The 20,752-nt window shown below is 35.3% G+C and overlaps 6 non-coding genes and 1 pseudogene across 6 annotated transcripts; 1 reads left to right on the top strand and 6 right to left on the bottom strand.

Moving 5' to 3' along the window:
- The first annotated feature begins 6,305 nt into the window (after positions 1–6,305).
- Positions 6,306–6,399, top strand: LOC145573512 (small nucleolar RNA R71; annotated as a pseudogene).
- Positions 6,400–18,912: 12,513 nt separating this feature from the next.
- Positions 18,913–19,008, bottom strand: LOC145573586 (small nucleolar RNA Z266). The gene has a single exon (XR_014097570.1). It is a non-coding gene; the product is annotated as a small nucleolar RNA Z266 (small nucleolar RNA).
- A 219-nt stretch (positions 19,009–19,227) lies between these two features.
- Positions 19,228–19,324, bottom strand: LOC145573583 (small nucleolar RNA Z266). The gene has a single exon (XR_014097567.1). It is a non-coding gene; the product is annotated as a small nucleolar RNA Z266 (small nucleolar RNA).
- Positions 19,325–19,453: 129 nt separating this feature from the next.
- On the bottom strand, positions 19,454–19,549 carry LOC145573584 (small nucleolar RNA Z266). The gene has a single exon (XR_014097568.1). It is a non-coding gene; the product is annotated as a small nucleolar RNA Z266 (small nucleolar RNA).
- Positions 19,550–19,741: 192 nt separating this feature from the next.
- On the bottom strand, positions 19,742–19,837 carry LOC145573585 (small nucleolar RNA Z266). The gene has a single exon (XR_014097569.1). It is a non-coding gene; the product is annotated as a small nucleolar RNA Z266 (small nucleolar RNA).
- A 275-nt stretch (positions 19,838–20,112) lies between these two features.
- Positions 20,113–20,184, bottom strand: LOC145573572 (small nucleolar RNA Z105). The gene has a single exon (XR_014097558.1). It is a non-coding gene; the product is annotated as a small nucleolar RNA Z105 (small nucleolar RNA).
- A 42-nt stretch (positions 20,185–20,226) lies between these two features.
- On the bottom strand, positions 20,227–20,326 carry LOC145573581 (small nucleolar RNA Z161/Z228). Its single transcript, XR_014097565.1, has one exon. It is a non-coding gene; the product is annotated as a small nucleolar RNA Z161/Z228 (small nucleolar RNA).
- Between the last annotated feature and the right edge of the window lie 426 nt (positions 20,327–20,752).

Raw genomic sequence — 20,752 nt, 5'->3', positions numbered from 1 at the left:
ATCTTCCACCTCACTTATAATCACTCTTATACCCATTTAATAACCAATGTCTCCCAATAGTTAACCACAACTTTTTTGTTATACATTTTCTCTCTCCTACTTTTACCCAACCCCACCACACAATATCTCTCTTAAATCCTATCATATATAACTAATGCACTTGGTAATTATCAATTAAAACTAATAATTATTATTAGCATACTTTAATTAAATAAAATGACTTACGTTTAAAATTAATGCATTATATTATTTAATTAGTAAGTAATTAGTCGTTAATTAAGAAATACACAATAATTGCAACTTTACTAAATTCGATAATAATAAAAAAATAATACATATTCTATCAAATGACAACAATCTTTAAAAGATAACAACGAACCGTGCTTGAGTACAAATACAATAATTTAATATTACGATTATACAACTATTAATGCAAATTAGTTTGCCTACTGTTAACACCGAATTTGAGCCACATATGTTCAACTTAGTCTTTCTTCAAGGTTTTATGCATAGCTTCATCACGAACACGAGCTCTATTAGACATATAAATTTCCAAACTTGCAATTCGGTTGTTGCTATTTTCGAACTGAAAAGGCTCTTCAGTATTTCTATTACTTGAAGACGCATTTGTAACTTGATCATATTCATTTGGATCGTAATACGTTTTATACGTATCTCTTTCGTCCTCAACGATCATATTGTGGATAATGATACAAGCTATCATTATTTTTCCTAACATTGATGCGTCACGAGCTAGCGCAGGATTTCGTATTATTGCAAAACGAGCTTGTAATGCTCCAAAAGCACGCTCAACATCCTTTCGTCTAGCTTCTTGTAATTTGGCAAAAAGACCTTCTTTTTCATTTTGTGGTAGTGATATTGTAGGAATGAATGCTGCCCATTTAGGATATTGACAGGTTTTAGTCGTATCACCTAATCAAAAATAATTCCTAAGTCCACTAACTATGCAGATAGGGGAAGGGTCGAACCATAGAGAAACAAGTCAATTTATTCCTAATTAATTAAGAGTAATCTAAATTATCAAGTAACCAAAATTGTTGTTAATTAAAGGAACTATACTACGAAAAATAAAAGTAGGGAGAAATAAAAGTAGGAGGAAATCAATGAATAAAAAACCTAGGGCATAGGTTCACCAATAAACAATATTCCAGGGTAAAACATAACAATCGATCATCAATGCATCAATTAATCAGATCATAAAGGGCTTTCGCTACGTATTACAATCACAGAGTTAATTTACCGGTATTAAATCTCATCTCTCGAATCTCGACTTAACCATTTATAAATTAGTCTGCCTATTGAAACTAAGCCTAAACATCAATTCTCATCTCTTGAATCTCGAATTAATATTGCATAACTCATACAATTAAACCAGGCCTAATCTAATTGCATAGCATTAAATCAATCAATAGGAAATTAATCAAGCATTGACAATCAACAATAACAAATTACCCCTTCATATTATTTATGGATCCCCACAAACCCTAGAAAGAAAACTATTCACGCATAATTAAATCTAAACTAATCAAAGCAATCAAACAAGTCATGATTTAATAAAGAAATAAAATTACTGCAATTAATAGAGAAGAAATCGTTACCAAAGTTAACGGAAATAATGAGTTGAATCAAGAACAAAGTGTGAAGTTGTAGAGAGAGAAAATAAGAGAGGAAATAAAACTAAGTAGAGAGAGAAAGTCTAAGAGAAGAGGTCCTTTTTTCCAAAAACACTAAATCGTACTTATACAAAGCTCCTAACAAATCCTAATTAGAAACTAAGTAAATCGCCGAAAACGGTCTCACAGAAACACGCGCCCGATCGGGCCCGCCTTTTTCCTCGCCTTCTGATTCTGGGCAGCCGCTCGATTGAGCCAAAGGTTGCCCGATCGGGCCCAAATTTGCTTGGACTTGGATTGGGCTTCACTTCTTAGCCCACTCCGGATTTCCACTTTGGGGCTTAAATACTCGGTGTCCAATGCTCGGTATTTCATAAGTCGAGCCCTTAATCACCGGCTCGATGACTCTAACCGGCCTTGGGCTATGAAAAGTGGTCGTGCTCCTCCAATGCTCGTAGTCACTTCATAAAATCCGGGGAAAATGCTCCAAAAGTGCAATTCCCTACAAAACTCAACCAAAACTACGAAAATACTAGAAAACACCAATTAGTACTAAAAGTGGCTCTAAAGAGCCAAAAACACTACCAATTATGACCAAGGGACGGGGGTAAAATACTATATAAAATAGACATATTAAACTCCCCCAAGCCAAACCCTTGCTTGTCCCTAAGCAAAGAGCTCATCAATAAATAAATAAATAAAACATGCCTTACCCCAATTAATCAAAATCAAGAACAACCAATTCAAGGCAAATCTAACAAACATGCTTCAACCAATCTCATCCATCCACTCACTCATCCTCCCTAACAATTGACAAATAGAGCAAATCACAAGAGCATATAGAATTCAAGACTAGTGCTCACACACTCAACTCTCATTTATGTGGCGAGTAAAAGATGTACTCGATCGCTCTCCATCCCAACCCCTTTATATGTGAACAATGCCCTCCCAACTTACACTCTCATGTGTTTAAGAAAACATGCACTCAACCTAATAGTCGACTCGGAATATGTCAAGTCATTCTTCGCATTGATAAACAACTAATTTCACATTCACACAACTCTATGCACAAAGGTCGAAAGGTCTTTAAAGCTTATAATATAAGGCTAGGGTAAAAGGTAAAATAAATTTGGGAAAATGTGAGAGTAAATTCATGCATAAGGGAGCCAAATCCTAATAAAACCCAAGGTCAAAAATAAGTAATGACCAAATCATCTTCCAACACAACTAAACTCAACAAAAGTTCACCAAACAACCAAATTGATATCTCACATAACCACCATTACTTACAAATTCACTCATAAAAATATGATATTAAAGAATTAGAGTGAATAAACAAACTTTGAACTCATTCTCCTTTTTCTTCTTTCAAACTTGAACTTTTTTTTTTTTAATTCTTGAATTTTTTTTTTCTTTTTTTCTTTTTCTTTTGAGCAACCTTCACATAGAACATTTGAACATTGAAACAATTTTTTTCTTTTGCTCTTTTTTTTTTCTTTTTATCTCACATTGGAATTTTTTCAACTTTGAAACATAAATTGTCAACATTTTTTCCAATCACAATATCAAAAGAACAATCACTCTTCTTCTTTTTTTCTTCACATTGTGCAAATTATGTGCACACCACAACTCCCTCACCTCACTAACTATTAGCTCCCCCAAGCCAAGCTTGGGACTAGTAACCAATGGGGCTTAATTAGGCTTGTAATGTGGCTAAATAAACAATGAAAGGGCACAAGCAACAACATGGGTAGCAAGAAGGGAACAAATGTATCTAAATCGCCTGAAGGCTACCTAAAAGAATGAACGCCTTCGTCCTCCACATTGTGCATAATATTGAGTCATACAAACATTACTCAAAGTTGCAAATCAATACTCAAATTCATTGACATACCAGGAACTAACACACAATTCCAAACCAAATCAACTAGTCAAGCACTATATTCACAAGTAGTTGGACAAAATTGACGCATGTTAAGGTATCCAAGCAATCAAATATCAAATCATGGCTAACCTATCCACAATGTTCATCATCATATACCAAGAATCAAAACAATTTTTTTTAAGTATGGGGCACAAGGAAGCATGGTTTACAATTCATTGGAACGTATTTTTGTATTTTTATTATTATTATTTTTTTTTATAATTTTTTTTCATTTTTTTCCCAGAGCAGTAAAACTATACTAGAAAGCAATAAAAATAAAGAAACCATACCTCAATCCAAAAAGTCCCCCAAAACAAAATCGGACAATGTCCTCATTGGCTCAGGAATTAGCCTAGAATGGTTAAGCGTCCTCTGGTTTTAAGAAAGAGACAAGGTAAAGAGGGAAAAAGATAAAAAGATAAAAAAGAAAAAGGAAAAGGAAAAGGAAAGAAGAAAAGCAGAACAGGGGAAAGGGGGTGGCGCGCCCGGTCGGGCGAATTAGGGGGACTGTAACTCGCTAACCTCACGCCCGATCGGGCGATTTTGTGTACTCGATGAAGCTCTTTTACGCGCCCAGTTGGGCGCCATTTTGCCCGTTCGGGCGAAATTTGTCGTATACGAACCTCTTCTCGCGCCCGATCAGGCGGATGTTCGCCCGGTCGGGCGAAATTAAGGCCACAATCTTCCTTCCTTTCGCGCCCGGTCGAGCGCGACTTCGCCCGGTCAGGCGGACCCTCCGCGGTTTGAATTGGGGATTCTTCAATACTACTCGCACGGGACACCTCTTTGGCCTTAATTTGCTTTGGTACTTCACTTGACTGAGTTATTGGCATTTGATCAGGTGGGACTCTCATTACGGGCTCAATTGTCGTAACCTGCTCACTTTTCTCCACTTTCTCATCTTCAAAACCAAACCCTTCACAGTACAAGGCTCTTTATATTGCATCAACTTCCTCTTTCCATGTAATTGATTTTGCTGTAGAAGATGCAACACAAGAAACCGCCTCCAAGGGATCTTTATCAAGAGCTTGGGGCTTATTAGAACAATTATCAACCACATCAATACTAAAACATTTCTCCTCTGTCATGGGGATTTTAGGGGCATTATTCAAATTTAAATTAATTTTATCTTCCTCCACTGATAGCGTCAGTTTACCACGTTTCACATTTATAATTGCTCCTGCAGTATTAAGGAATGGTCTACCCAAAATAATTGGGGTTTGCAAATCCTCAGCCATATCAAGAACAACAAAATCAACAGGTATATAAAATTTACCTAATCTAACAGGAACATCCTCTAAAACGCCTAGGGGGTATTTAAAAGAACGGTCGGCCATTTGTAGAGTAATATTGGTAGCTTTTAGTTTACCGATATTTAGCTTAAAACACACAGACAATGGCATAACACTGACGCTAGCACCCAAATCGCATAATGCATTATCAATCATCAGATTTCCAATATGACAAGGGATAGAAAAACTACCCGGATATTTTAGTTTAGGTGGAGATTTATTTTGTAGTACGGCACTGCATTCTGCAGTAAAAGCGACTGTCTCTACCTCACTAATAGCCCTTTTCCTAGTCAATATTTCTTTCATGAATTTAGCATATGCAGGAATTTGTGTAATTAGTTATGTGAAAGGAACTATTACCTGTAAATCCTTCACCATCTCCAGGAACTTACCAAACTGCTTATCCAACTTGGTCTTCAAATGTCTATTGGGGAAAGGAAGTTTGATAACTAGCTTTTGAACGTCGCTATTCTTATCTTGAGTTGCCACCTTCCCTAGAGTTGTACCCCGCAATGTATTATCAGAAATATTTGTACTACCTTGGAGCCCTGTAGGGCTATTAGCAACATTGTTTGGTTTAACAGAATCAAGATTAACATTTTTCATTAAAACAGGTTCATCATCTCTGGACATAAGGGGCCCATCATAGTGTGAACCACTCCTCAGGGTAATTGCAAAAGCTTGATCTGTAGGTCTGGTTGGCTGCGATGGTAGGGCTCTGTGTTGACGGGCTTGTAGATTAGAGGAAATCTGTGCAATTTGATATCCATGATTTTATTATGAGCTATGATCGAATCAATTTGAGCATCCCTACTCTCCATGTGCTTTTGCATACTAGAAAGCATTGCTCTAATTTCTGACATAGCAGGGTCAGAAGATGAGGAGGGTTGTGACTGGATTTTCTGGCCAGAATTAGGATGGTAATATTTTTGCTGTGGTGGTGGTTTCTGTTGTGTTTGTTGTGGAGGTGGAGGCTTTTGTACATTGGTACTCCGGTAGGAAAGATATGGGCGGTTCCGGAGGCCAGGATTATAAGAGTTGGAGTATGGGTTATTTTGCCTATAAGATTGAAAGACACTAACTTGCTCTATGGAACTCCTACAATCTTGCTCCCAATGTCCTACAATTCCACAATTTTCACAAAAAGCTTCATTGTCAGCAGCAGCAGAAACATTAGCTACAGAGTTAGGAACAGCAGTAAAATTATCTAGTTTCTGACAAATAGATGTTAACTGAGCTTGCAAAAAGGATACATAATCGACATTATGTTTTCCTTTGTTAGCAAACCCTCTCGGATTCTCATATTGGGAATTGTGAATTGCCATGTCTTCGATAACCTAACCTGCATTTTCAACATTAAGATTCATGAATCTCCCACTAGCTGTAGAATCTAGAATTGATCTAGATGAGTTTCCAAGTCCATTGTAAAAGGCTTGGATCAACTGCCATTGTGCCAGATTATGGTGGGGGCATTCTCTCTGTAGATCCTTAAACCTTTCCCAAGCCTCATATAGAGTTTCATCTGGCTCTTGGGAAAAGTTCTGAATTTCGCTCCTTAGCAAAGCTGTCCTCTCTGCAGGATATTTATTATAGAAATTCAAAACAAGAGTTTCCCAGTTAGTTATACCAAGTGCAGTTCTATTCAATCCATTATACCATAATTTAGCTTTTCCACATAAAGAAAAAGGAAAAAGAATCTCCTTGATTTGGTCCTGTGTAACCCTAGCTTTCCTGATGGTATTACAATATTGACAGTAGTCTGCAATATGAAGATTTGGGTCTTCACCCTTAGCTACACTGAATTGCTTCCTTTCTATCATCGTGATAAATTGGGGTTTAATCTCGAATTGTACTCCATCAAGAGCCAGAGTGGAAGTGAGATGTGGAAAATCGGTCAGCGACGGCTGCGAATAATCGCTGAGCTTCTTAGGTGCTTGTAGGGAATATTTCAAGCATTACGATAACCCCAAACTTGAACCCCACTGCGATCATACACTAAAGTACGGTGGCGTTCCAAAGGGAAAGACAAAGAGCAAAAAGAGTCGCCAACAAGTTTTAGGAACTTGTAAACCCAAAAGACAATCCAAAAGGACCATCAACTACTCCATAAGGTCTTGAACCAAACAGGGTCCGGGGATGAGGGTACGAATCCAATCTACAAAAGAAAGGACCCGCCCTATAAAATAGGCCTCTACTTTGTTCTGCTCGTATTCATGTGCGCTTTTCGAATAACATACAAACATTATATTGAACCTACCCTGTTTATCTATGTTGGTTGAATATTAATGCACAAATAAACTATTATTGGCGATCACTTGAATTAAAATCACATTAGCCTAAACCAAATTAATAATTATCTTATTAAGCGTGATTTCAAGTACAAATTCCCTTTAACAATCATAAAAGGTGTGATCAAGCAATAACAATATAATATAAAATAAATATCAAGCAACATAATAATAAACAATAAATAATAATAATGATAATAGCATGATAAGGCATAATAAAGCTCAATAATAATAGCAAGATCTTAGGCATGACACTAACAAGATTAATAACAAATCCTAGCATGTCACTAAACAATAAAGATCAAAGCTTTAAACCTAACATGGTACTAACATGATATTAGAAAGAGTAAAGGCACCCTAAACATGATACTAGAAAGCATTAAAAACATCCTAACATGATACTAGGAATTAATCAATAATAAACATGCTTTCTACATTGAAAGAAATAGGAAGTAACCTAATCTACTTACTTTGAAGCCTGGTATCTCTTTCTAATAACAAAATACACAAGTTAGTAAACTTCAATGAAAATAATAAACAATAGATAAAGAATTAAATTGAAATCAAATTAAATAAAGTTTTGACTAGTTTTGGACCAAACCCTCAGAAAATATCAAACCTTTCACGTCTAGGGCGAAGGCAACTTCGAACTTGGCTAGGAGACTCTAAGCCTTGTGAATGCGGAATATTGTTTGTAAAAAGCTAGTTTAGAAATAGAGAGAGAAAGAAAGCATAAGCTATATTGCTTAGAGAGAGAATAGAGAGAATTGAGTAAGAATTGATGATTGTGAATTGATTCCCTGAAAACAGGGATTCAGACGCTATTTATAAGGAAAAATAGTCAAGAAAAATCATAGAATTTGATAAGGAATAAAACTCCACGCTGTCGCCAGGAATCAACTCTGTCGCGACGCGACAATGTCTGTCGCGCGGCGACAGAGTTTGTCGCGTGGCGACAGATTTGTCGTTTGGCGACAACCTGTATTAGCGCGTTTTCCTTCACGCGGAATCCGATCTTTAATCAACTTGATCTACGGAATCCGTACAGAAGATAAAATATATATTTTTAAGATAACAAAACAATATTTTATTCCAAATAAAAATCTATTAAAGATAATTAATTATTAAATCTAATAATATTAGAATTAAAAAGAACCTTCTAGAAACTTCTAGAAAACTATAATTAATCCTAATAATTTTAGGAATAATAATTAATATTGGGCCCTCCTCTAGATCATTGGGCCATATTTAAATAATTAACCAGGCCAAGTTTAGTATTTTGGCCATAACTTCCTCAATATTCATCGGAATTGATCTTATAATATATCATTGGAAAGGTCTCTTCGAGCCCCATCCAACTACACCATTATTGGACCCTTATCATGGACCAAAATTAAACTGGTTCGGCTATTTTCAAATAAATAAAGTCATTTTCAAAGACAGAGAGAAAAGAATTTAATTAAAACTAAACCGCAACACTTGACTTTCAAACCACTTTCACCTAATTCGATAATAACACAACGTGAAAGGCGTTCATCACTGGGTTTGGTTTTGGGGAGACACAAATGGGTGTCTACAGTGCTGTCATCTCTGATTCTGAATCTGAAGGAACTTCTGAATCACTAGAATCAGTTGGAGGGTCTCTGTGATTATCGTTATCCCCAGAACCCGCCAGGATTTGTCTGTAAAGATTCTTTTGTCTATGAAAAGAGCGCTCGATCTCAGGATCAAATGAGATATAACCTGATCTGGAACACCTGGGCATAAACAAAGAACTAAAAAGCAAATATGAGACTTGCCTCAAAGAAGGATCGAACCACAGGGAAACAAATCAATTTATTACTAATTAATTAAGAGTAATCTAAATTATCAAGTAACCAAAATTGTTGTTAATTAAAGGAACTATACTACGAAGGATAAAAGTAGGGAGAAATAAAAGTAGGAGGAAATCAATGAATAAAAGACCTAGGGCATAGGTTCACCAATAAACAATATTCCAGGGTAAAACATAACAATCAATCATCAATGCATCAATTAATCAGATCATAAAGGGCTTTCGCTACGTATTACAATCACAGAGTTAATTTACCGGTATTAAATCTCATCTCTCGAATCTCGACTTAACCATATATAAATTAGTCCGCCTATTGAAACTAAGCCTAAACATCAATTCTCATCTCTCGAATCTCGAATTAATATTGCATAACTCATACAATTAAACCAGGCTTAATCTAATTGCATAGCTAACAGGCTAAAGTCGTATCACCCAATTAAAAGTAATTCCTAAATCCTCTAACTAATGAAGATAGGGAAGTAGGGTCGAATCCACAGGGAAACTAGTCTTTCTATTCCTAATTAATTAGAGCAATCCAAATTATTAAGTAACAAATTATTATTGTGGTGAAAGGAATCTAAACTACGGAGAGTAAAAGTAGGGAAGAATAAGAACAGAGAAAATCAATGAATAAAATACCTAGGGCATAGGTTCACCAATAAATAACATTCCAGGATAAAACATAATAATCAATCTTCAATTCATCAATTAATCAGATCATAAAGGGCTTTCGCTATGTATTACAATCACAGAATTAATCTACCGGTATTAGATCTCATCTCTCGAATCTCGACCTAACCATTTATAAATTAACTTGCCTATTGAAACTAAGCCTAAATATCAATTCTCATCTCTCGAATCTCGAATTAATATTGCTAAACTCACACATAAAAGATCTGCACAAATCTAGTTGCATAGCATTAAATCAATCAATAGGAAATTAATCAAGCATTGATAATCAACAACAATAAATTACCCCTTCATATTATTTATGGATCCCCATAAACCCTAGAAAGAAAACAACTCACGCATAATTAAATCTAAACAAAACAAAGCAATTAAAGGAGACATGATGAATAAAAGAAATAAAATTACTGAAATTAATGAAGAAGAAATCGTTACCGAAATTAACGTAAATAAAGAGTTGAATCAAGACCAAAGTATAGAGTTGTAGAGAGAGAAAATCAAGCTAAGTTGAGAGAGAAAGTCTAAGAGAAGAGGTAAAAAGAGATAAAAGAGATAAAAAGAGATAAAAAGAGATGCTAAACTTGCTTAACGAAATCGTATTTATATTAAGCAAGTTAATCCTAAACTAAAACAAACTAAACAACGCTCTAAATCTCCATCAGGGACACGCGCCCGGTCGGGCGCCACACCGCCCGATCGGGCCCGCCTTTTTGCTATCATGAGACATCTCTCGCGCCCGGTCGGGCACGAAATCGGGCGAAGCAATGCTTCGTTCTTCTTCCGCCCCGCCCGGCCGGGCGCGCCTTCGAGCGGGACCATACTTGGCCGGGCAAGGCCACTTGGGCTATCTAGGACTTCGATTGAGCTCCGATTCTTCGGCCCAATCCGGATTTCCTCTTCGGGTCTTGAATACTCGGTCCAAATGCCTCGGTATCTCATATGTCAAGCCTTTAATCACCGGTTTGATGACTCTAACCGGCCCTGGGCTACGAAAACTGTTCATGCTCCTCCAATGCTCGTAGTCGCTCCATAAAATCCCGGGAAAATGCTCCAAAAGTGCAAATCCCTACAAAACTCAACCAAAACTACGAAAACACTAGAAAACACAAATTAGTAATAAAAGTGGCTCTAAATAGCCAAAAACACTACCAATTATGACCAAGGGACGGGGGGTAAAATACTATATAAAATAGACATATCAATAGCATTAAATCAATCAATAGGAAATTAATCAAGCATTGATAATCAACAATAACAAATTATCCCTTCATATTATTTATGGATCCCCATAAACCCTAGAAAGAAAACTACTTACTCATAATTAAATCTAAACTAATCAAAGCAATTAAACAAGTCATGATGAAATAAAGAAATAAAATTACTGAAATTAATAGAGAAGAAATCGTTACCAAAGTTAACGGAAATAATGAGTTGAAATCAAGAACAAAGTGTGAAGTTATAGAGAGAGAAAATAAGAGAGGAAATAAAACTAAGTAGAGAGAGAAAGTCTAAGAGAAGAGGTCCCTTTTTCCAAAAACACTAAATCGTACTTATACAAAGCTCCTAACAAATCCTAATTAGAAACTAAGTAAATCGCCGAAAACGGCCTCTTAGAAACACACGCCTGATCGGGCAAAGGGCCGCCCGATTGGGCCCGCCTTTTTCCTCGCCTTTTGACTCTGGGCAGCCGCTCGATCGAGCCAAAGGTTGCCCGATCGGGCCCGGCTTTGCTTGGACTTCGATTGGGCTTCACTTCTTAGCCCACTCCGGATTTCCACTTTGGGGCTTGAATACTCGGTGTCCAATGCTCGTTATTTCATAAGTCGAGCCCTTAATCACCGGCTCGATGACTCTAACCGGCCTTGGGCTATGAAAAGTGGTCATGCTCCTCCAATGCTCGTAGTCGCTCCATAAAATCCCGGGAAAATGCTCCAAAAGTGCAATTCCCTAAAAAACTCAACCAAAACTACGAAAACACTAGAAAACACCAATTAGTAATAAAAGTGGCTTTAAAGAGCCAAAAACACTACCAATTATGACCAAGGGACGGGGGTAAAATACTATATAAAATAGACATATCAGATATATACCGTCAGTGAGATAATACCCCATATTGTATTGATGGTCATTCACAACATAGTTAATAGAAGGTGCACGACCTTCAAAAACATCGTTAAACAAAGGGGATCTATCAAGAACGTTAATATCATTACGACTACCTGGTGTTCCAAAAAAAGCATGCCAGATCCAAAGATCATATGATGCCACAGCTTCTAAGATTAATGTGGGCTTACCTAGTCTTCCAGAAAACATACCTTTTAATCGAAGTGGACAATTTTTCCACCGCCAATGCATGCAATCAATAGAACCTAGCATGCCTGGAAATCCTCGACGTTCACCAATTCTTAGTAGTCTTACCAGACCTTCTTCATTGGGCTTTCTAAGGTATTTATCACTAAAGTAAGAGACAATTCCTTCCACAAAATGTTGTAGTGAATCTCTTGCAAGAGATGCACTAATTCAAATGTAGTCATCCACAGAATCAGCAGAGGTGCCATAAGCTATTAGCCTCATAGCAGCTGTGCATTTTTGCAATCCGGAGGCACCAATTCTTCCTGTAGCATCTTGTCTTTGCTGAAACAAGGGATGACGTTCTTCTAAAGTTTGCTTTATTCGGAGAAATATATGTTTGTTCATGCGAAATCTCCGACGAAATAACTGTGGGGGAAACACAGGATAGTCAGCAAAGTAGTCATTCCATAAACGATTGTGTCCATCCTCACGATCCCTTGGAACGGGGATTCTTGGTGCCCTTGGAACTTGATTTAACATTTGATATACTTCAATTGGATTGGACATAAAAAATTCATCCATCATTCGGTTAACAAGACGATTGGCTTGCCTTCGTCTTTCATATCGTTGTGTTTGGCTATTTTCCGAATTGGATGAAGAATTAAAAGAGTTGGAGCTTTCGTCGGATGACATGTTATTAAAACCAAGTTGATATGAGAATGGAAGGTAGAAGTTTTTTAGGGGAAAAGATGGATGGTTAATCAAGTGAATTGTATCTCATCCATTTTATAGAACAAATGTGTTTGGTATGTAGTCATCTTTATCATCGTATATGATAAATTTGAAGTCTTGCATGCATGCATTGATTCAAAAAAAATTAATAATTTTTCGGTAATGTAGATGCATGCATTTGTATTGTCAATATCACCTCAGCATTGTTATGTACGTAAAAGCAATGTAATGTTATTATTACCTTTTAAGTGTTAAGTACATCAGTGTACAGTGTTTATCACTATTACCTTTTCAGTGTTAAGTACATCAGTGTCTAGTATCTAATATTTTCTTTTCAATGTTGGGTACATCAATTCTTTTTCAGTGTAATGTAAATCAATGTACATCTTTTGCAGTGAAATATCAAAGTGAATTAATGGGTTTAGTCAGATCAATAATAATTATATGTACATATAAAGCGTATAATACGATTTTAATACTAGAGATGTAATTAAATTTTTTTTTTTATTAATAATAACATTACAATATAACATTCATTCATATCCTAAATCAACAACACATTAAAAATTGCCAAAATAAAAATCGAACCTTAGCACATAAAACAGAAAACTAAAAAACAAATTATTTGAAATTAAGCAACATTTAAACTATGATTAACCATACACCTAGTACATCAGTCTGAGGGGAACAACTTCTTCAATAAATTGTTCCTTAGTTCTTGATCTTCCGAAGATAGGTTTGGCTTTGAATCGAGGTGTTTAAATAACTCCATATTAATCTTTCTTTGCTTCCTTGCTTCTTTCTCCCTTTCTAGTTGCAACCTTGTAAGTTCCACTTGATTTTCTAATTGCCTTATAAGGTTCATGTTCTGGGCCGTGTCCAACCATTGTTGCCATGCTCTAAGTGGCATATTTGCCATCTTGCTCTTTCCTTTATTTTTACAGATTCGTTGCTGGAAGGCAAGCCTGAAAACCTGATATCACCACTGGTTGGTGTTTCTGGGTTTGATGAAGATGAGTAGTTGCCAGCTTCATTGATATGTGATCTCTTTGAGTCACTTTCTTGAGTAGATGTTTTTTGCTTGCATTTTTGAACAATATCTTCACTTGGTTTCCATGCATCATGTTATATCAAAATGTCCCAAATATGCTTGTCTTGAAAGGTTTTAGACATCAATGATGTCTTTGTTTTGTCAGCAACATATATACTATATGCTGCCTTCATAACATCTTCATCATTGTGACCACTTCCCCTTCTTGATTCAGCATGAGCATGCGAACCACAAAATTTAGAACATGAAGCATTGATCCTTCTCCAACGATTTCTAAGTTGCTCTAAACCTCCATTTTCAACAAATCTTCTCGTGTTACCCCGTCAGAACCTTCTTCGAAACACCTTTGTTTGTATAATCTAACATTATTATTCATTTCCTCAATTTTCCTCCAAAAAACACCCCCCTTTTGGTTAGTGTTAGTTTTTTTATTTTGACTAACCTCAAGCCAAGCCTTCACAAGAACCACTTCTTCAGCTTTTGACCAAAACTTTGTTTTTCCATCTTGATTGCCTTCTTCATGACCTCTTTCATTGACTTCAACTTCTGGTTCATTGTCGTCATCTGATGCATTCGATGTGTATGAGCAATTAAAACTCGAAAATACATTATCATTACCTTGTGACATAGGAAATTGGGACATAGAAAATGTTGGATCGCCTTGAGAGATTTGAATATTCTCAAAAGATGGGATAACATTTTGAGAATATGAATAATTAGGATTTTGTGGTGGTTGAAAAGGAAAAGAAGTGAAAGTACTTGGATATGAGAAATTGAGATTTTGTGAACCATAATTCGAAAATTGTTGAAAATTTGTATCTAAATCTGAGTTGAGATCAATTGGAATGTTAGAATAGTAAGGTTGAAGATTTGGATTATTTTGGGGTTGTGATAAGTTGTGAGATTTTGTGGGTTTTTTTTTTATTATTAGATTTTGGAATATTCATCTCTACACAATTTGATAATAAAGAGAGTAATATTCACTAAAAAAAATTATTTCAAAATACCTCAATATTGGGCTTATTTTATAGAGAAAAATAAAATAGAGCCGTTGGTGTTTTTTTTTTTTTTAGAATTGAATTTTAAAAATTATGGCCATTACAAAATTACAACGGTAATAAAAATCAGAGCAAATCTCAGCCATTAATTAAAGAAATAGGTGCCACAATCCTCTTGTGCCACATCATCATGGGTTGTCATAAAAACCCATCCACTTGCAATATTTTATTGCATAACCAAAGCCAAATAACCGGTTATGAGAATAACCTGGTTATTGTAAAATTCCCCCAAGTTTTTCTCTCTCTTCATTTTTTTAATTATTTTTTCAGTTTCTCTCTCCCAATAACCAACCCAACTGGTCAACGACTGGGCATGCTCTCAATCATAACATCCTCTCAAAATCAGTTATAACTACTTCCACTTGATGTGCAGACCTTATGATATGAAAAAGATGAACAAATATTTATTTTTGAGAAATTTTTGTGGGTTTTTGAGTGCAAGAAAAATAAAGATATGATCTTGGATCAAGATCTAAGAGAACAAGCTAAAATAATCAACACAAAGTAAGATTATCTAACAAATGACTTGATTCACTAGTCACAAAGTCTAAGAAACAAGGGTTTCAATCTAAACAAGGGTTTCAATTGATATGAAACAACCAACAAAATTAAGAAAAGAGGGGGAAAAATCAACTAACAACAACTTCAAATCAACAAAACCAGATAAATCTATCTCAACAATCACTAAGATATATGAAATAGGGGTTCTTAATCAAAGGTAACACAAAGAAAAGGTAGGATTAAGGTGTAACCACAAAGATTACAAAGCAGCAATCATAAAGAAAACAATTAATCACAAAGATTATGGGTAGAGAGAGAAAGTCTCATTGATTTCAAAATTAATTAAAGTTCATCCCAAAAGAAAACTTAGCCCTATTTAAAGGCTTCACAAACAAACCCTAAAATTCTTAAATTACACCCCTTGGATTACAAATGGGTTAAAATTAAAAGATAGCAAAAAGAAGCATAAAAGAAAAGAAGTTGTCCACTCGACACAGGGTCTCGGGAGCAGCCGCTCTAAAGGAGAGGAGCGGGCGCTCCTCACTACTGAAGCTTCAAGTGACACCCTTAGGAGTGGGCGCTCCTCGCGACTGCCTAGACAACTGAACTTCAAACGCTCACAACTTGTTCGTTTCTTGCTCAAATTTGGCATATGAGCTATCGTTGGAAAGCTCTCGGACTCTACTTTCATCTCTAATTTGAATCACATGAAAATTCCTTGTAACAAAAATGATATGGCTGAATGAAGTAATTACATCATACATTGATAAGTTTCTTTCTTGGCTAGCACATGGAATCCTTGGAGCTTTATTCTAAGCAAACAAAACTTACTCAAGTTTGATTATAGTCAATCACGAGAGGTGACCATCAAGGAGTTTAGCACGGCTACGTGTCACAACACGTGGCACTTCTTAAACTTCCTCCACCAAGTTCCATGCACCCGCATCACGTGACAGAGAGAGTAATAGGGCGGCAAAATAGATTGAGCATGTTGAAAAGCTTCGTCAAGTCAAAGCAGTGAAAGAGGTCAATTTGTGGAAACCACCAAGTATTATAAAATGACTTACAAGACTTTTATTTTGGTGTTTATCTACTTTTACTGTATACTCCCTCCGTTTTTAAATACTTGCTCCACTTCTCCATGCACGGAGTTTTAGAAGAATTTAGAGAAAGTAAAGTAATAAAATATTGAGGTAGTGGGGTTGGAAAAGGAATAAAAAATTGTAAAAAAAATAAAAATAGTAAAGAGAATTAGAGGAGAAAAAATATGATCTATATTGGGTTAGGTTAGAGAAATGAATTAAATATTATAAAAGCTTTCCAAATAAGGAAATAGAACAAGTATTTAAAAACGGCCAAAAAATAAAAGTAGAGTAAGTATTTAAAAACGGAGGGAGTAATAAAACCGAGTTGTGCTAACAAGAGTATCACTTGCTGAACTTCGTATTTCCGATTCATTTACTGTATGTATTTTATCATACCCCAAGCGTTTTCACCCTGCAAGTTCTGTTGGGGATATCGTGAGCAAGATAGTAGAGTAGTAGACCACATGGACATTTCGTTAGCAAGATCTCTAATTAAGAAATTAAAAAAAATAAAAAATAAAAAGAATTAGGAAAATAAAAAGTCAAGATCTCCCACGTTTAAGGTTTACTATATAACCATCACACGCAAAGATAAATGTTTGGTTAATTTTCTAGAAGTAGAATCAAACTTTAGCACCTTTCGGTCAGACAATAAATGTGCAAAAGCACAACCTTTTTCTCACTCTAGTTAATTTTCCAATTTCCAATCCATTGAATATGAAAAAGCAAGAATAAAAAAACAATACACTCTAAAACTCAACATAAAAGAGAGCAATGGCATAATCTAATGTTTATGTGCAAAAACAAATATATTTCAGTCGCTTCAAGCATTTAATACAATATACTACCTCCGTTAACAGTTATTTACAACATTTACTAAAAAAGAGTGCTAATTATTATTTGCAACATTTCCAAATCTTTCCATTTTTAGAAATTTTTTTTAAATGAAATTACAAAACACCCTTATTTAAAACTTTATAACATCAATTACATAAAATAAAAATTGATTAAAAACTAATCTAATCTAATTAAGCTTATTTTATCTTTCAATAATCATCAATCCATATTCATCTCTTCATCATCTTCCCCATTATCTTTCTCTCTCCTCCTTCATCATCTTCTTCCTCTTCCTCTCCATAATCTAATATCCCCATTTTATCCTCTTCAACATTAACTTTCTCTCTCCTCCTTCACCCACTTTTCATGAATTGAAAAAAATACACACTCAATTAAGATTCGGAAAAATGGTCTTGGTTCTGCGGGTTTGGGATCTGGGTTTGTGGGTTAGTGCGTCTGGGTCTTGGTGCGAGGGTGTCGGTGATTTTGGTGGTTCGTGAGGCTGATTTTTGTGGTTGGGTTCGTAGGTGGGTTCGCTGAGTTCGTGGGGTTGGTTTTGGTGGTAGTCGAATTGATTTTGGTGGTTCATGGAGGTGGTTTTGATGGTTCATCAAAGGGAAGCAGTCAAGGGTGGTTTTTGGTGGGTCGTTAAAGGGTTTCGGTGGGGGTAGTTTTGATGGATCGTCAAAGAGTTTAAGGGGTTCACCTGTGGTTTTTCTGGGTTCGTGGTTGGATTCCGGTGGTTTCGGTGGTGGTTTTGGGTTATGGGTTTCAATGGCTTTGGTGGTTCCGGTGGTTGGTGGTTCTGGGTTTGGTGGTTCTGGGTTTTTGGGTAATTGTGTTTAATTTCTTTTTTTTTTTGGTAGTAGTAGTAGGATTAATACTTAAGGCCTTAAGCATATACTCTTATTTTTCAATAATCATACTTTAAAACTTTTGTCTAAGAGTCCGCACAGACCCCCTTTGTTACAAATAACTATTAACGAAGGTAGTATATTCAATCTCAAAGAATAAAAGATAACGATATACATCTCGCATAATCACATATTTCAATCTTACATAACCAAATACATTGATCTTAGATTACCAAGCAGATGTGCTTAGTGATAGATTTCCCTAACATCTCAGTATCAGGTCCAACCAGCAAAGACTCAAACTTGTGGACATGTCAATGCTGCCCAGTTCAATCATCAAACAGAATTAATGCTTACAGACAAGAAGAAACTACCGTACATCAAACAAATACCAGCAACCAGCCCTCATCGTAGTAATCCAGCAAAGCTGCAAAGATAGTTGTACATGCTGCTCTACACAATTGACAGTTTCAAACCAGTCCAACTATATATTGGATCAATAATTCAATACTCCATATCCTATTGTCGATAGGTGATGTATGTACTGTGAAGTCCCTCATAACTTCATAAGCACGAACATAACAAATTATTGAGATCAAGCAAAGAGATAATTATCTAGGATCATAAAATTTTTATTAAATTCAGGAAGAAAAAAAAATCACAAAATCCAATCCTCATATTCCTATTGATTCATCAATCTTCACATTCAAGTCTGCAATGGACTACTCAACCAAAATGAAAATTATCACCCATGCACATGAATATACAGAGCTATTGAAGATTATCACGAGGATACTAATTTAACAAGTGATCTATGAAAAGCAAAGGATTCCGTCAGGTGTAACTTGGCAAGTCAGAATATCAATAAGCTATAAAATTTGATGTTCATGAGGATTTGCATCCTTAACACATCTAATTAAATCCTCACTCTTGTCAACATAACCACCCATCTACACATTAGGAAATTCCCAACAAGTGGAAGATCTTAAAACTAAAACTGTACACCTTATGCATTCACGAACGACAGGAGCAAGCAGACCATTTTATACAACGATACATCACTAGATAAGAAAAGGACCATGCAAAGTGACTAATTGTAAATGCTGTTGAACAAACAAGATTTTACAGAAGTTTTTGAAAAGACAATAATTTGGGGCTAACTTGGCAAGTCAGAAATAATTATGCCTCAAATAATTTATGTTCATGAGGAATTGAATTCTTCACACATCTAATTGAATCATCATTCTTGCCAGTTGACATAAAATCAACTTATCTAAATTAGTTAGCAACCATGACAATTCAAACAAAAAATGCTTTTAAAACATTAAAAGTCATAATACACCATAAAATTTGAAAATATACTACAAAACAGCCTAATTAAGAATCATGGCAAGTCAGAAATTATTATGCCTCAAATAAATTAAGTTCATGAGGAATCACTTCCTTCATACATCTAATTGAATCATCATTCTTGCCATATCATCTTCCCCATCAAAAAATTATATAATCTCTACCTAAATATAAAAAACCACGAACACGATACCTTGACTACGCTTCTTCTCGTAACAGATAACCTTTGTTACAAAGCTAAACAGTGCCTAATAAAGACACTACCAAAATTTCATTATAAAAATACCAGTCCTGTTAGTATAAAAGACAGCTTAATGAAGAATTTTGGCAAGTCAGAAATTATTATGCCTCAAATAAATTAAGTTCATGAGAGATTGCTCTCTTCACACATCTAATTGAATCATCATTCTTGCCATTACCTTCACCAATCTAAGACCAACTATGCCAATCCTAACTAAGTAGCTATAAACTTCCATAGTTCCACCAAATTATAAACTTCACAATACCTATAGCTAAGCCTAGACTAGACTCTCCCAATGTTACATTAACCTTATGACAATCGGCATTGTTATCATGTCGTGTCAGCTATTGTCAACTCAATTATCAAGTTCCTACAATTACCTAGCACTGAAAGATAAATCTTAAATAAAAATTTAAACTTTAATAGATTGTAATATAAAGAGTTAAGAGCATTCAGTATGAGTAGGAGGTTTTTATCCAATTCACGAACTTGGTCGGTTGTATAAAGTTTCATCATCATTATGCTCATTGACAACAAAAATTAACAAAAACTTAGCAATTTAATAGAGTTTCATCAGAATATTGGATTATAATACATCAAAAATGACACTAATTAGTGCCTCAGACGACCGTCGTGAGATATTAATCCAACATCATCACCTGAGCTCCATTTTTAAATTAAAAGAACACCAATTAACACTAAATTTTACAAAAAATAATCATCAAAGAAAAAATTTCAACATAACTATTTGGCAAGTCAGATAAATCCCTTAATATTAATATATAAATCACAAGAAAATAAATTCTTCTTACAAAAATAAGAAGTTCATCATTCTTGCCAATAACATAATAATATTACTATCAATCCAACAAGATTAAAAAAATGTTTCCCCACCTAAAATCAAGCCATTTAGAACCCACATTTGGGTATTTTAAACACTAATAAAAGAAAATTTAAAACACCCAAATGATTAAAAAAGGAAAAATGGCTAAGAAAATTAGGGAAGGGTATAATGGGAAATAACTCAAAAGGAAAACCCTAAAGAGAAAATCCCAGAAAAAAGAATTAATTTTGCGCAGCTATGACTCGAGA

Source organism: Chenopodium album, chromosome 12 (genome assembly GCF_948465745.1).
Source record: "Chenopodium album chromosome 12, dcCheAlbu1.1, whole genome shotgun sequence".
Lineage (NCBI taxonomy): Eukaryota > Viridiplantae > Streptophyta > Magnoliopsida > Caryophyllales > Amaranthaceae > Chenopodium > Chenopodium album.
Note: the sequence above shows the minus strand (reverse complement) of the source record. Positions and strands in the feature narration are given on the sequence as shown.